This window comes from Cavia porcellus, unplaced genomic scaffold (genome assembly GCF_034190915.1).
Source record: "Cavia porcellus strain 051 isolate PalLab524CR breed Dunkin Hartley unplaced genomic scaffold, mCavPor4.1 scaffold_28, whole genome shotgun sequence".
In the NCBI taxonomy this organism is placed as follows: Eukaryota; Metazoa; Chordata; class Mammalia; order Rodentia; family Caviidae; genus Cavia; species Cavia porcellus.
Window position 1 is genome coordinate 42,637,801 of NW_026947511.1, and position 17,242 is coordinate 42,655,042.

At 44.9% G+C, this 17,242-nt stretch overlaps 1 long non-coding RNA gene across 1 annotated transcript in view; it reads right to left on the minus strand.

Moving 5' to 3' along the window:
- Positions 1-17,242, minus strand: part of LOC106028529 (uncharacterized) — a 58,585-nt gene that overhangs the window by 10,771 nt on the left and 30,572 nt on the right. Inside the window, exons 4-5 of the long non-coding RNA XR_001202148.3 lie at positions 12,926-13,041; positions 1,233-1,426 (exon numbers count right to left, since the gene is read on the minus strand). This is a non-coding gene — a long non-coding RNA (uncharacterized LOC106028529). The remainder of the gene's footprint in view (positions 1-1,232; positions 1,427-12,925; positions 13,042-17,242) is intronic.

Below are 17,242 nucleotides of genomic sequence, written 5' to 3' on the forward strand. Positions count from 1 at the left end.
TGATGGTTTCCTCTGCAGAAAAGGAAACAAAGGAACCCAAGCAAACCTACTTTATGGGCGAGCTCAGAAACTTACCCCCAAAGACCTAGATTAGGAGTCCCCTCCTCGCAAGGCTCAGCACCCAGACACAATGCTTCTGCAGATGGAGACGGCAGCAGGACCCAGGATCCCCAGCGGGCCAGCTCCTGCCGGGAAGTTTAGGGGCTCCTCGGTCATAGCATAAATGGCTTTCTTCCACCATATGCTACTTGCATCTTTTCATCTTGCCCCCTAACTTTTTACGGAATCCTGCATGAAAGGTCAAAGGTATAGAGCCAGCGAGCACACAATGTACCCATGGGGAAATCATTATGGTTGTGTGTTCGCACGGTCTTTAAATCATTTCTCTGGAAATAGGGCTGGGTTAAACCTGTTTATCCCTCTGCTTGGGCCAGCCCTTGTTTGTGTTCTCGGAGCACTGGGAACAGATGAGCACAGGCATGTTCTGGAATTGAGCTCTTTGGGACACTCTAGCTGCTGCCACATTTCTAGCCCAGAGAAGATCAGAAAGAGCTGAGAAGGAGATCATGGGCTACTGCAGGGGGAGGACGAGGGAGGGTGCCCTGGAGATGAGGAACTACAGAAACCGCCCACTGTCGAGAAATCTGAGGATAAATCTTCACTTCCCTAGCTGAACACATGTGTGTGCATACATATTATAACTAATATCGCTCCAGATTAATATGTACACTTTTTTTCTTTCTGATGTCAAATTAACATTGCAGAAGTCCTAGATTAAAGGGAAGACCATGGAGGGGTGATGACTATGAAATTACATCCAGAAACACAAAATAAAACCAGTGTGGAAGGGCTAAGTCCGGGCTTGGTCCACTTTCCTACGTGATCTTGAACACAGCAGAATTTGAACCAAAACCAAAAGCCTACTCTATTTTGACTCTCTGGGGCAAAGAAAAGGTAGTGGTGATAAAGAAATCCCAGGATATCCCGGGAGAGGGGCTCCCCTGGAATGAGGCAGCGAGGGGAGGGAGAAGACTGTGGGGCAGCATCAGGGTTAATAGAGCAGGGGTTCAGATCCAGGCTCTGCACTTCCAAGTTACCCAACTTTGGGCCAGTGAACATCTCGGTGCCTTTATTTCTTCATCTGTAAATTGGATTTGACAATAACAGCAACCTCCTGTGGCAGAACCAGCAGTTAATTAATAGGTGTGGGCATTTAGAACTGTCCAACCTACCTCATCGGTGACCAGCGGGTCCTTTCTGTGTGACAGAATGTCAACCGGAAGTGAGTGGAGAATGCCAGGTGCCCCTGATGGCCTTGCACCTGAGTGACATCAGCGTCTTCTGACAGAGCCAGGACGCAAAGCTCAGCAGATTCCAGACTTGAACTGTGCGGCTGTAAGGAGGGCAGCTGGGCTCAGCAGGTCAGCTGAGGGTCAGAATACAAAGGAGAAGTCCTATGTGCATCCTGTAGACACCAAGGGAGTTTGGGAACCTTTGATCTAGGTTGTGGCCCAGGGGTTTAGGAAGGTCACTCCTGGGTAGGGTGGAGGAGGAATTCCAGGGTCATGGTGGAAAGCTGTTGGCGAGTTGTTTTAAGCGTGAATGAGGAGGGAGACTGAGACACTGACAGGGTGGATGCAGATGAGAGAGGAATCCGAGCATCGGAGGATTATGAATCCACCATCAGAGGAAAATTGGCAGGGGTCAGTCAATGCCCAAACAGGGAGCAAAGCAGGAGAAGCGGTCTGATGAGGAGGGGATGGTAAGGTCTGTTTGGGATATGAAATGAGACACGTTTAGCGGTAGTTCAAACAGGAGTGCTGCTCCGGAGAGCAGTCCAGGGGCACCTTGCTTCAGGTGCAGGCCCGGGGAGGGCTGTCACTGCTTGGGAGGCTCTCACAGTGCTGGAGAAGCGGGCCAGCAAGGGCTTCAGTGCTTTCCCCAAAGCCTGCAGAGCATCCAGTGCCATTAGCTCCAAGGTCTTCGTGGTGTCCTGGTACCCTCTGTGGCTTCCTCTGAACCCAGCCTGAGCCTGTGCCAGTGCCCTGGCTCCCTCCCAGAGTGCTTCTCGGCCCTGCACTGCGATCCTGTTACCAACCACCAACCACACCGCCCAGCCCTCCCTCTGATCTCCATCCATGGTGGGCAGCCTCGCTCGGCTCGCCTCTCATTTCCAGATGAGCCGGACCAGCCTTGGGGAGACTCTTTGCTTGGATTTTGCAACCACAGGAACAGCTCCCCTGGACCACATGCAGACTCAGCCAGGTACAGGCAATGGTATGCCAGGTGCCCGGCAGGAAGGCCGCCACTGTGGCCCTCCTCGTCCCCCCTGTTCCTGTCAGCTGGACCTCCACAGGACACTTTTCAGCAAAGAAATTTGATCCAAGGATCAGTGTTCATGGTTTTCTATCCACCCCCATTTCCCCTCATTCCACTTCTTTCCTCACCTATCTTTTAATTCAAAGGTGGTTTAGGGGTGAAGGGGGTGAAGTGTTGGGAGGATTGTTAACACTGAAGATTTATTTCCAGTTGAGTTTTTGTTGGGAGAACCCAGGAAAGGTAAAACCTACATCAAGCTCTGAAAGACCAGATTGATTTTGTCTGGATGTTGAGTTGTCTGGACTGACAGGAAGCACTTTTCTACCCCATGGAAAATAAGGTCTGCGTCACAGAAGGGCACACCAAGAGAGGAGGCTTCAAACTACAGCAAGAAATATTTGCATCACACATAAGAAAGATCTTCTCAGCAATGAGCAACATTAGGGGAAGTCTAGAAACAGTATTTTATTGCAGGAAGTTTCAGTGAAAGGCAAAAGAATGGCTAAGGCAAGCCTTTTTTCCAGGTGTGTTAATGCATACCTTGCAAGAAAGTTAGATGTCCCTAAATTCCAGGGAAACTTAATGGTTATGGCCACACGGTGAGATTGTTGGTGCTATCTGGGCTTTGGAGCCAAATGAATGTAATATTATATCCCAGCTTTAACACTCAGTAACTGGGTGGCTGCTGCCCATGTGGAAGTAACCACACCAAGCTTTGGTTTTTTCACCTATAAACTAAGATTTTTAAGAATCTGTCTTAATTACTTTTCTCTCATTGCTGAGACCCCAAGTTAAAGGGGGAAAGGTTTATTTAGCTCACAGTTTGTAGAGGTTTTAGCCCACAATCAGCTGGCTCCAAAGCAGATGGACATTGCAGAAGAGAAAGAGTTCATGTCAGGTACAAGGTAGCAAAGCAATCAATGGGTGACCACAGCTCTTTCTATCCCTTATATCTTGCCCCCTATTTAGGGTGGGCAGCACCTCCAAGAAAGCGCTGCCTGTGGTTGCATGGGGCTTTGTGGGGACATCTCTGTGCAAACCATAACAGAATCATTATGAACTTGAAGGGTTATTTTGCTGCTCGAGAAAGTAGCTGGAAAGAAACCCACACATAGTGGGTACTCTTTTTTAAAACTTAAATTGGGTCTTCCATTTACTTCTGCATTTCTGAGCACATCAGAAAGATCCCAGAGCACTTAGCTCTGGTTTCTATTACAGTTGAAAGGGCCTTCAAATCTGACTGGGAGTGAAGGGCAGAGTCTCAGGATGGAAAAACAAACTCTATTGTCTGCTTGTTTATAATTAGTGACACATAACCCATCGCATCAGGACTGGCTGTGACTGTGATGGAAACAAAGCAGCAGCTCTTTCCCAAAGGTCTGTACAGTGTCTAATTTGTGCTTTGTGTACGGTGTCTTTATGACAGCGACATCTACGACTCATTGTAACGAAAGCATGGTCCAGTCCCAGGGCAAACGCCCAATACCCCAAGACCCTGGGGAATGTCAATGAGGGGGAACTTCACTTTAAAGTAGAGTCCAAGTCAATCCTTTTCCACTGCATCTCCAGTGCTGCCCATATTTCTTCTCTTATGGACAACCTCAATTCTCTTGTTTGGACCAGAAGCAGATTTCAAAAACAGTTTACACTGGGAGCCACTCAAAAGCCAAACCAATGGAGTTACTATTGTGTTTGTGAACTTAGCAGCTCAAGGACAGCAAGACAGTGTCTCCTAAGGTGCTACATTTGGCAAATGACAAGGATCTACCACTCGCAGGCCTTTCCAGAGCACGGTGCGCCACTTACCCTGTCTCTCCTGGGCTGTTGCTGGAATTCTATAAGATGATGCCCTTAATGATCACGGGCAGAGAGAGAAGAAAAACAGCCTGCAAAGAACCATGACCCTTCAGTCGCCCACCAGATGCAGCGCCCTGTCTCAATAACTAACTTCGGTAGAGATGTCTCAGAGGGGCTGAGTTCCTGGGCACATTGAGGCACTAAAGTTTATGTACCTCTGATTTTTTTTATGCCTGATTCCAGCAAGACCTCAGAAATCTTAGACCACTGGGAAAATAACAGATCTTCAGCTGGGATCCCATCTCCCTTATTAGTTAAGGATGGAGAGGGTGTAATACTGAGAATTCATCCCAGACCTCATGGTGGTTTAGGAGGTTTATACTTGTAATCCCATAGAAAAGTTATTGGAAATCCAATAAGTTGATTCCAATCTAGCACTTCCAGTGCAAACAATGGTGAGAACAAAGACACTAAGGCATATTTATAGCAGTGGGGAGCCAAGGGGGCCCTAAGTTCAGCTAGGATGAGGATTCATTGGAACCAAGGCTTTAACCCAGTGCTGAACCCAGGTTTTATTCTTTCATGGGGAAGGAAGGGGCTTGAGGATGAGCGGCCGTGAGAATGGCAGGAAATGCATGAGAGCTGTGAGCTGGGCTGGGTAGGAGGCCTGAAAGCCCCTCTGCAAAATGCAGAGAGAAGGGTGTGCAGGAAGACCAAGCTGCATGACACAATTTGAGGTCGTATCTAAGGCTTTGGGGTCAGTGCTTCAGCTCTGATGTGCAGTCTTTTATGCCTTAGGAGTCACTGCCTGTACTCTCAAGGCTTGATCTCAACCCACAGCATGGAGCATGGCCCTCCCTCCCTCCTGGCTCACACGTGTCTTTTGGGAGTTATCGGGACGGAGTAGCAGTGACCTGTCACCCTGTTTCAAAGACCACAATCAGTCCCTCGGCTACACTGAGTTGCATTGCTTAAAGCCGGTGGGAGGATAAGAAAAAGTTCTAGCCATGTATGTATCAATACATGGAAATAGGGGCGAGTCTAGCCCAAATGGAGATAATTACTCTTCTTCAGGTGGTCCTCCACAAAGGTCTCCAGAGAGGCGAGCGGAAGGCAGATGAGCAGACACTGGACAGAAATTCTACCATCACCTGGAAGGTGCTCAGTAGCCTTTTTATCAAATGCATGAAATAAATCCATTGGAGTCTGGTCTGTTACACAGCTCACTTCACGGGTCACAGAGAAACTCATGCTTTCAAAATCATTAGTAGAGAGGGTTTTTGAGAGACTTTCCCAACATAAAGGGAAAATTATATATAGCATATATGCCAAGTGCCCTGATCTAATCACTACACACTGGAAAAAATGACTTGAAATGTCATCCTAGACCCTATGTGTACAATTACTATGTGTCAATTAGAAATATATTTTATTAAAAAAATTAGGGTAATTAGCCTTGCCCCTGTGGAACTTTCTTAGCTTTGAATGAACTGCTTAGTGCAGCCTAAGTTGGGTATCTGGTTACCAGAGCTTAAGCCAAGCAATAGCACGAACGCCCCTATGCTAGCAGTTTCAGTGTGAAGAGCGCCCTGGTTCCCGAACTGCATTTGAATTTGCCACAAAAGGATCGGGTCTGATGTTCTGCGTACTGCACCAGGTCCACGGGACCTGTATCAGTGCAATGAAATAAAAAGCCACTAAATGGTTCCCTAGTGACCTGAGTTAATCAGATTTCACCAAAGGCTTAGCCACACTGTGGAAAAGAGTTTACATATGGGAGTCACTGGCTTTTTGCATCTACATTTGATCTTTCTCCTTTGAAGCAAAATATTTCCCACAGGGTAACTTTTTAAAACTCTGACCATTTAATTTTGGGGAACGACAAAAAAAAATTATATAAAGGAACAACTCAGTTTCATGTGTTTCCCTCCAGATCTCCTGACTTTCTGAGATTATGCATTTTGCTATTGGGGAGCTTTTTCCCTGCTCAGTTATACAATAAAGTCTTTGTTGTTCAACGTTCTATTAACCACAACCCTCCAGTAACCAGCACATCTGTAACTCCCCAGGACAATAATTGTTGTTCATAATCATGACCCGGGGGCTCTGCAGGGTCCCAAGTGCCTTCTGATCCATCAAAGAGAACATACTCAAATGAGTTTGCAATCCCAGATACACATCAATCAAACCCAGAGGGCAGGAGTCCAGATAAATGCTAGGTAGGAGAAAAACTAAAATGGGAATTCTGAATGCACACAGCAGTCATGGCAAATGCCGAGATATCCAGTTCAACCAGTGTTATTTGGGTCTCATTGGTCAGTTACAAGCAGTTCAAAAGCTTTTAAGATGTGAGGCTCTCCAAATTTAGGAGTGCGTGAGATGTTTTCTCTCCAGTTGGCTTCTTGTAGGTTATGATTCCCATCTGCTGACCACACAGCAGCGAGGTCTTTGGCTCTTCCCAGGATGGCCAAGACCAAGCTTCGCACGAAATACCTCATGTGAAGCAAAGATCAGGGAAGGAGGGGAGAGGGAAAAAACTGAAATTGAGAGGGACAGTTTTATGAGCACACTAATAGGAGCCCCAAGCTGAAGCTCACTTCTTAAACAAATGTAACATTACCAGAGACAGGTTAGAGTGTATTTCCACAACACGAATTTCAGCCTAGGATAACCAACTCACTGAGCCCCACAAAAGCTTCGATGCAAAGCAAGTTCAACTATTACCAAGGACTGGGATTGATCATGTGCAACTGGTTAATTTGCATGTAGTAGAAAATCACTTCAATTAGAGAAAATTAAATAAGATTCCATGCATAGTTACTGGGAAGAGAAGGGAAGGGAATGGAAAGGAAGATATTAAATTTTCAATGTATTCTATTTTAAACAACAGAAACGGGAGTGGTGATTTCCACCAGATGCAGATAAGCCAATCCTACCTGGACATTACCTACATTTTCAAAAAATTAGGGTGCTACTGTTTCCCACTTTCTGCCCTCCTGCCCTTCACCCCGGTGTAGTCTTGTTTCCATGTGAAACTCTTATTTTTCTTGATTTCTTCTTTAACATTCCAGAAGGAATCTGCTGCTATGTGAGGACGTGGTTGCTTCCAACAATGACCTTTTCAATAAGTAATCTAGAAAAGTGTATTTTCTCTATGCATCCTATTTTCTACAGTTCTAATTCATGCCTGCCTCTGATATTATAAGAAAATAACTATCTACCACGGGATATGACAGTGTTTCCATCTTCCAAATTCCATATACCCTATCTAAATACCATACATCACCCCAGAGATCTGCCTTCGTGTTTCTTAACTGGGGCACCTCTGGCATTTGGAATGCTGTCCCAGGGGTGGTCTATTTAGATGTTTACCAGCCCTGCTCGGCACTGAATGCCACCAGCGCCCCTGGCAGTACCAGAAGTCTGTAAGATGACCACACTTGTGTCGCTGCGTGAGAATCATAGTCTCCGAACCAGCAGTGGGGAAGCCACCTGCAGCCTCCAGAACCAGACAATTCACTGCGCTTTCCTGGCTCCCCCATTGCTATGCCATGTTTTGCTGATCTTCACCTAAAACCATAGCTTGGAAATTCCTCAGTGACAAAGACAAGCAAGGAGGATTCGTTTCTGCCTAGATATTTAACTCTCAAGACCCCGTGTATCACGGGACGTCTGACACATGAGCAATTTTCCCTCCACATGCAAATCAGCCAGTTGTGCACTGTCCGCTGAGCCCACCCGGGTCCTGCCTTCTGACCCTGGAATTTCCTCCGCTTCTGGTTGTACTGTGTCCGAGCTTCTACCTAACATTGGATGTCAACCTGTCTCAGCTTCAACAAGCTGATAGACTCTGTCACAGGGACAGCCCAGAACTTCCGAGACCTTGAAGCTCCTGCTTTCCCGCTCTTCACATGGCTAGCTGCCACGTGAGAAGCTGGGTGAGGACCACCACGCTGTCAGGAAGCCCAAGCCAGTTGCGTGGACAGAGTTTGAGAGAGCACAGAATGGAAGGACACAAAGGGGTGCTTACCCTTGTGGAGGCTTCCAGCCCAGCCACCCCCTGAAAGCAGCCAAGTGTCCCCAGCTGACACCACAGGGCAAAGAACTCAGTTGAACCCAAAACTGAAGACATGATAAAACGCTGTTACTCTAAACCACTAAGTTTTGGGGAAAATTGTTATGTAGCAATAGATTATTAAAACACAGGCCAAGGGCATGGTTAAAAATATCTCCCCTCGGATGCTTATGGGGTGATGGTTTACATCTCTTAATTTGGGCAGGATTCTCTTAAACCGGCCACCAACTTATACAAGGAAAGAAATCTTGCCTGCTGCCAGTTTAGCTGGGCCACCAGCTCTCATCCGCTGGCATTTCTAAGAAATCTTTGCAATAGGATTCCACTCATTTGTTTCATTTTGTCAAAGAAAGGTAGTTTTTTTTTTCCTACCGCAAACCTAACCTCTCGTTGATGTACAAAGGATAAGAGGATTCACTGTGGCTAAGCACCCTAGAAATTATGAGTGTTTTTATCTGGTAGATGCAATTTTTCTTTGAGGGATGCCTTGGCAACCATATCTAGGATTCCATTCTATTCCTCCAGAAATCATTTTTTCCTGAAGGGTAGACTCGTGCTTTAAATAAATCAACCATACAATTTGTACGATTTATTTCACCTTTGAACGTGAGTTGCTTATCTAGCAAATTTTCAGACTATCCCAGTGTTATCATGCTCAGTGCCAAAAAGCTTTGTTATGTCTCTATTTCTGTGTTTTATTAAGTTGGAGGAGTTCATCATCATACTTGAAAAATATCAAAATGATTATGAACTGCCCATTCCTATCTTTGCAATAATCCTGCCCTTCACCTTTGTGAAGATTTCAAGGGCTTTCCAATCCATTTTTGGGGACTAGTTTTCTTGTGAAGCTTAAAACCCCGTAAGAAATAAATTTTCATTTGCAATCTCTGTTACACAACCTTACCCCCTACCAAATCCCTTGTGAAGCAGTAAGGAACGAACAATTCTAAATTAGGCACAATTTTGGCAACTACTTCAAGACATGTTCTAATTTTAAAAAAAATAAAATTAATACCAATTAGTTTACACATTCTTTTGAAATTAAGAGACATCAAAGTCTAAAAATATTAGGCTGTTATAAGAGATTATTTTACCAACGACTGCTGCTTTAGTGGTATTACTTACTGTCCCATTCCCGAGCTCCCTTTGAAAACACTTTGATGGTGTGTTTATAGCGGCCATCTGTGCTCAACATGGAGGCAGAGGGCAAGGATTTGAAACCATGCTGTCGAAACCAGAGCCAAAGTTTGAGGAAAGGGCTGGGTCTGTGGCACTGAGATATGTTTCCATTTGCATTCTAAAAGGACCATGGAAATGTGATAGCACCCGTAGACTGGGGAAGTAACCAAGACAACACAAGAATAAGGAGGGAAAGGCCCCGTACTTCACAAACTAGTAGTCGCACAGAGACACATCCAGAATGAAAATGGAATGCTGAGTTATAGGACTCAAAGAGCCTTTGAGATCATGCAGCTCTATCCCCAGAGGGACACAGAGCCCAACTATGTCCTCGAGGGGTATTCCATAGCAGTGAGCGACAGTGGAGAGAAGAGCTCACCCTCTCTTCTGTGGGTGAGGTGGCTCAGGGAGACCAAGCAGCACCAAAGAACAAGGTGACACACCCACCTCTTCACTCCTGACCCTCACTTGGAGGTTCACAGCATCTCAGTTAAGCATGGCAGCGACCGCGGAGGCACAAGGCATTCAGAAATTAAGGAAACAGAAGCTCAGAGAGTTTACAGCATTTGTTCAAGATCAATTTTTCTCCCAGCGAGTGGAGATAAGCTGGGATTTGAACTCCAATGACTCAGAGACCTTTCCATTCGCATGAGAGCCTCCCTGAAGCCAAGATCAAAGATTGTTAAGGGAGTTCTGCACCAACAGACCACACCCCTCAAGTGGCAGGTAGTTACCGCATACACACCCTGGATAATGGAGACCAGTTAGCAGTACACACACTCATGTAGGTAGGAGCAGGTAGTGGGTCTTGCCCAGGTATATATTCTAACATTACCCCTCACAAACACACCCACTCTGCACTGGACCCACGCATACTATCTGACACATATTCAAGGTCTGTGTCAACAATAAGAGTTTAAATTTACTGAGCAGTTTACTACATGACAGGCACCAGGCTACAACCACTAATTTTTTTGAGTCCTCTAGCAACCTAGTGGGAAGAATTTTTTTTTTTTTAGACAGAATCTCACTATGCAGTCAAGGCTGGCCTTGAGCTCACTTTGTAGCCCAGGCTGGTCTTGAACTTGCAATAATCCTCCTGCCTCAGCCTCCTGAGTGCTGGGATCACAGCGTGAGCCACTGCAACCGACATAACTATGCATCATTGCATTTCACAGATGAGAAACTAAGGCACAGAGAAGTTAAGTGTTAAATAATATGTCCAAGATTACATGGCTAACAAAGGGTGTGGTCTCAAATCAAAGTAATTCAGGCCAGCTTTAGTACCTGTGTTCTTAACGGTATCCCGACAGCCTCCAAATCTAGTTGATCCTACTTGGAGCACTCTTAAGAATACTGTTCCCAGTGCTCTTCTCCGGAGAGACTAGTTAGAAGGTTTGGATTGGGGCCCAGAGCACTGCAGTGTTTTTTAAAGCAGCGCCCATATGATTCTTATGATGATAAACATTCCACTCATCTCCACTGTCATTCATTGCTAAGGAATGTCCTTCAGCGGCATAGATGACAGTGTTAAAATACCATTTGTTCAGAGGAGTGTGTTTATTTATAGGTACAAGAATAACTCCCATAGAAAAAATGATATTGTTTTGTATTTTCTCCCTCTAACACTCATAGCTCAAAAAAAAGATAGTGGGAAACAGACCAGGCAAGGACAGAGTCCAAAGGCCGTTTCCCTCTGTGTCCCTGCTCTTCCTACTCCTCCGAGCTTTTCCTGAGCACTTTGGACAGCCTCTGCAGTGCTACAGATTGATTTGTCTTCAGTTGCCAGAGAGGCTTAGGGGGAAAGGGGGATCTCAGAGGGTGGGGCAGAGGAAGCCTGGTCCCCTCTGCAGTTGTGGTATCTGGAAAAGGGAAGATGCGGTTTCCCTGCCAACTGAGGGATTAGCAAGATTGAGGTGGGTCAGTTTGAGTCCTCTGAAGAGCAGGCGCCAAGATAAGATCAGACAGGCAAGAGATTGATTGGACAATAAGGGTCAAGGGGAAGAAGATGGGGGGATGAGCAGGAGAAACGTCAGACTGCGGTGGAGGTCTGTGAAAGAGGGTTGGAAGGGCTGGGTTAGAAGCTGCCAATGGCAGCAAGCCTGGAAAGCCTTAGCCAGGCTGATTCAGAGTCCCCGGGCAAAGATGCCAGTTAGAAGAGCTTCGCATTAGGCAGGGTGGCACTGCTGTAGTGCCAGCACCATCCCTGGTCCCTGGGTAAGTGCAGCCCTGAGCAAGGTGTTGGTCTGACTACTGTGGTGGGTGTGCACCTGGGCCAGCTGGAGGCACCCAGCCAGCTGTGCTTGATGCAGCAGGTTCCCTGGAAAGAGACCTAGAGTCCCACCTACACAGCTGTTCTCTGTACATAGCTAAGAAGTAGGTGCTCAACCCTGAAACCACAAGGCATGGAAGGAAAAGCAACATGGCGGGACTAGTCTACTAGTCTACGGCATAAAGTTAGCCAAGCATGGACAAGGCCTAAATGCCAGGAAGAAGTTATGGAAAGAAAAGCAAGAGCCAGGTTCAAGAGAGCTAAGACATTCAGGATGATACTATTAGGAGCATGAAACACCAAGTTATAGACTGTGGGAAATATCATACTACATATAGCGGATAAAAGGATTTGTGCCCAGAAACATTTTTATGACTCAATACTAAGAGATAAACAATGCAATAAAAAGAACAAAAGACATCAATATGTAGCTCACCAAAGAAGCTATATGGATGGCAAATTTTATGAAGAGATGCTATCATCAACCACAAATGAACTGATAATGAAATGTTCACTGTACCGTTCCTGTTAGAATGGCTGCGATCAAGGACAGACACCAAATGTTGATGAGGATGTGGAAAAACCAAAACCTCAACACCCGGCTGGTGGGGATGCGAAATAGAAACACAAGCCGTCAAACAGTTTGGCTTCTTCTTAAACAGCTGAGCATGGTGATGCCCACACCTGTGAATTCTGGGAGGGTGAGGCAGGGTCACAGCTTCAAGCCGTGCCTGGGCATCTTAGTGACTCAGTAAGAATTTGTTCCAAATTTTTAAAGATGGATAGGGATGTAATTCAGTGGAAAAAAAAAAAAAGGTAAACGTACATTTGCAATATACACAAGCAATTTCAATATAAGATATCCATTCAAGGGAAAAGAAAATCTAAATTCACACAGACTTTTACGAAAATTTCATAGCAACATTTAGCAAATAGCCAAAAATTGAGAGCAACCCAAATGTCTGTGACAAGCAAAATGTGGCAGACTGGATACCATGGAATACACTGATACACGCAATGACATAGATGCATCTCATAGACATCAGGGAGGCAAGAGAAACCAGCCAGAAAAGACCTCATGAAATACACAGAAAGGGTAGACTTATAGAAAGAGATGACATGGTTCCTTGGGTAATAGTGGGACTATTAAAAAAAACACACACACACAAGGGAAATTTTGGTAAAATGAGAATATTTTAAAGCTGAATGATGGTTTACCAATTATATTATGAGTGACATGGGAATACATATTAAACCTCTAAAAACTTAATGGTGGTACCCACCTGCAGTCCCAGTACTTGGGAGGCTAAGACAGGAGGATCATGTTGAGTTCAAAGCCAGCCTGGTCTACATAGTGAGTTCAAGGGCAGACTTGATATCCTTCCACAGCATGATCTTGCTGCAAAAAAAAAAATAATAATAATAATAAGAGAATTAAGAAGGCAAACAAGATGGGATAAGGTAATCAACTAATCTGGAGAGTGAAGCTGAAGGAAGTATTAGGAAAGGGGCCAGAGTTTCTGGTAAAAGACAAATATTATTATAATGTTTTAAGGGGAAGAAGAGCAGAGTTGAAGTTAAGCTTTGGACACTCTGATTTTGAGCTGGCTGTTGAACACATGGAAATTTCCAGGGCAGTTGGACTGGCAAGCCCAGGAATCATGAAAGGGCACAGAGTGGGAAAGAGATTTAAGAATTATCCACTTTTAAGAGGGAGCCAAGGCTACAAGAGGGTCTGAGATCATCCAGGGAGGTGCAGTGTGAGGGATCCTGGTCCAAGGAAAACACTTTTACAGTTGATTAAAAATAGCCCAACGAGGGCCCGCTTCCACAGAGTATGTTTCAGTATTTGTTTTATGATAGGAGGAAGCATTTTTGTATTTCACGTATTTTTCCTGTAACTTGGGATCATAGAAATTACATTTTAGGATCTCAAACATGCAACGTAGAAATGATTTAACTCAGCCTGTGCCACCAGGCATTTATTACATATCCTACAAAAGCAAGCCGAACTAAAGCAAGATTATCAATGTCTGGAGAACTATTACAGGCAAGACAATGTCCAAACATTCCTAGGGCTGCAAGGAAATCGAAGTTTCAAAAGCTGATTTCAAGAACTTTATGAGGTTTATGGGCAGGGGTAAGGGAACCAAAATATTCAGAGACCTGCTAGGTAAGGCACAAACTAGAAGGATCTGCTGGGCTGTCGCTATAAATAAGCCCTTGCCTGGAAAGAAATTTAAGGAAGTTGTTCAGGCCAAAAGGGCTTCTGTTTTGTTTCAAGAAAAGCGAGTTCTTGTGGATTTCTTTTTAAAACTTGGACGGGTCATTTTGTTGCAAGCAAATTTTACCCTGGTTTTCCAAGACGTGTGGTGTGATTATTTTCAGGATGCGTTCCTATGTTGTACAATTCCTTGCAGGAGCTGGTACTGCAGACAACAGAGGCCACTGGGAGCTTTCACGGACAGCCCCGGCTCTGGGAAACACAAGGAAGAGGATGCGGGGGGCTGGAGTGGAGAAAGGCAGCTCTGTGATTCTGCTCAGAGAAAAAGTCTGTGCTGTCTGAGACGGACAGTAGATCAAGAGGCCTTTGGAAACCGTTGGGGAGGATAAAAAGAAACCGAGGATACAGAAGTGAGGACGCAGAGGGACACCATGTTCCGATGATATCTAAGGGATCCAGAGCGCCGAGGTGACAGGGAGGTGGTGGGTCAGTGGCTCTGCTGTCCGACAAGGGAAGGAACTCACATCCTGTGCTGTATGCGTCAGGTCTGTGCGGTCTCTGGCTAACGTCACCCTTCAAGTTTGCTCCCCATGGAATGCCAAGCCGTGCCCGCCCTCTGGGAGGACGTCAGCCCCGAGCTCCAGGCTGCCGTGGAGGACAGAAGATGCTCCTGCACCCGCCTCTGAGCTCGCTCTGCAGATGCCTCCCGAGATGATGCCCACAAAGCCAGAGCTGTCACTCTTTCCAAACTGTCCCTGGCAACTGAATCTCACTATAAAGCAGCAAAAACTCACACGCATCCTTTGAAAATGTATTTTTTCATTAGCATTCGTTTTGGATTTCCCCAAATCCAAGCTTTTTTGTTTCTGTTTTTGTTTTTTAGCTTCAGATTGTCTTTGTAAATTACTTTAAAGTCACTTAACTTGGGAGAAAGAATTTTGTATCGTCAGCTTCTGGGCTGATTTTTTAAATCCACATATAAACCTGGATTACTTCTGATTTATTCAAGTTCTATTTAATTGAGTTTGTGGTATTTCTTTAGTGCTTTCAAATCTTAAATGAATCCCTGCCATCATAAAAGAAAAACCTTCATGACTGCAAAAATTAGCCAGCTAATCTCTGTATACCCTGGCCCATTGTCAGAGTTACTAGAGGCATAAGAAGTTCAGAAGGAAATTCTTACATTGTTGTGATCACATCTTGCTTAAGAATTGTTCTTATTCTTGTGGTTCTTCAAGGTATTACTACCAGGAGACAACGGGGAAAAAAAAAAAAAAAACCCAAAAGCCCCAGTCTGGAATGAAGGAGCTCACACATCCCCAGGGAACAGGGTGGAGATGGGGTCCCACAGATGGCTCCAGTTCTTCCTGGTCCTCTTCCCGCAGACTGAGTTTCACATCTTCCGAACCTGTGGGTTCACCCATCTGTCCTGGGCAGGAATGTGAATTCTGCTGTCTCTTTCCGGCTTAGATGCCTCTGAATTATGGAGTTATCATTTAAGAAAAATCTTCCTGGTAACTCAAAGGTATTTTTGTATATGTTGAGGGGTGGGGTTTTATTTCGCCTGTCTAGTTTGAAATCTGTCCCATCTCATCTGACACATAACGAGAAAGCAGAGTGTTCGCCTTCCGTGACACGGCAGAGCTCACCCTGGCTGCTTCTGACCCTTCGGGCTGCTATTTACTGTGGGTCTCGGTCTCAGAGTCTCAGGTAAGGAAGCAGACACAAAACACCCTGTAATAGTTCAGGCTTTTTATGGACTGCATGGCAAAGGTGTAGTGTGTCATAATCTTTTGGGTTTTTTACGGGCTTTGGTTTCACCTTATGAATAGAGGGCATGATTTGTTCTCACTGACCACATCTGTTGAAAGATCATATTTGTTTTTCATGAAGTTCATCTATTATAACCACAGTTTTTCAGTGACACTAAGGGCTCATTTTATGTTCTCTAAAGTGTCTGTGCCATAATTTACACCTAAGAACCAAATTACCACCCCGACAAACCCTTGCTGCCTGTCTGCTGGATGGAAAGTTGGTGCCGGAACGGCTCAGTCTGTGGTGTAAAGATCAATCATTATATGTAAAATCAGATTTTTCTTCCTTAAGAGTCCTACTGTCAGACATTAGATGCTGTTTATAAATTAGTCAAGGCAGATTTACAAAGATTGTTAGTTTTGATGTCATTTGTAATTATGTAAATAAATCTGTTCTTACTCGAAGTGAAGATACATATTGTTTGTTAACTGTACTTTTAATTTAAAAAGGCACACAGCTCACATTTTACAGTGCACCTAAATCCTTCCTCTTTTTTCCACGGCTCCCGTGCAACACAGAAATGAAATTTTATATATTCCTTCTGATTGTAAATCCCCGTACGCATCTCTTGTCACTTTTTATCATGCGACTTGTCCCCCCCTGGAGTCTGCGTGGAGGTTAGTTATGACAGCTACAGCCAACACAGCACGGGGGAAGCGTGCTCCGTGACTTCCACGAAGGCTGTAAGAGTTGTGTTTGTCCGTCTTGAAGATGTAGACGTAGGCACTGACATAGACGCAGATGCAGGTGTAGACACAGATACATCTCCCATGGAAGACACCAGCCCCAAGCCACAAGGAAGCTTACACCTGCCTAGGAGCCAAGGCCCCCGCGAGGCCTGGCTGCAGGGTGGCTGGGCCCCAGAGGTGCCCACCATTGCTTGGCAGACACACAAACCAAGGGGACTGCAGGAGATGACATTATCTCCAGTTCCAAGTTGTCCAGCAGAAGCTCCAGACGTTCTGACATAAAGACAGACTTTGTACATTCCTGCCATTTGGTATTCCTGGCTGGAAAATCCATGCCCCCCAAAATGGCTACTTTCATGAGCGCAATTTGTTCTGAACCCATAGTACCTTCAAAGTTTCCCTCTTCTCTTTCTTTCTTTCTTAATCCTTTCAGGCCAAAATAGAATCGTGCTGTGAATGTCAAAGAACAGGCGGTAATAAGGCTGTGGAGGCGTATGTCTTGATGTTCTTGTTTTATTTTTTTCTACTTCCTTTTTTTCATAAAGAAGTAATTAAGAAAGTGGATCTTGGAGCCAGGCTATCTGTACTAGAATGCTGGCATCACCTGCTTACTAATTGGGTGACTGTGAGCAAGTTATTGAATCCTTTTTTGGACTCAACATTTTCATTTGTAATCTAGGCATAATAATAGTATCTACTCAAGGGTTGTGGGAATAACAAAATGATACATAAATATAAAGGGCCTGGTATGTTATAAGAGCTCACTAAAATACGTTATCATAACTTTAGCTTTAAACAATTTTATTATTTTTATCACTTAAAATTTTTTCACAATATATTTTTGCAATATAAATAACCAAAATTTTAGACAC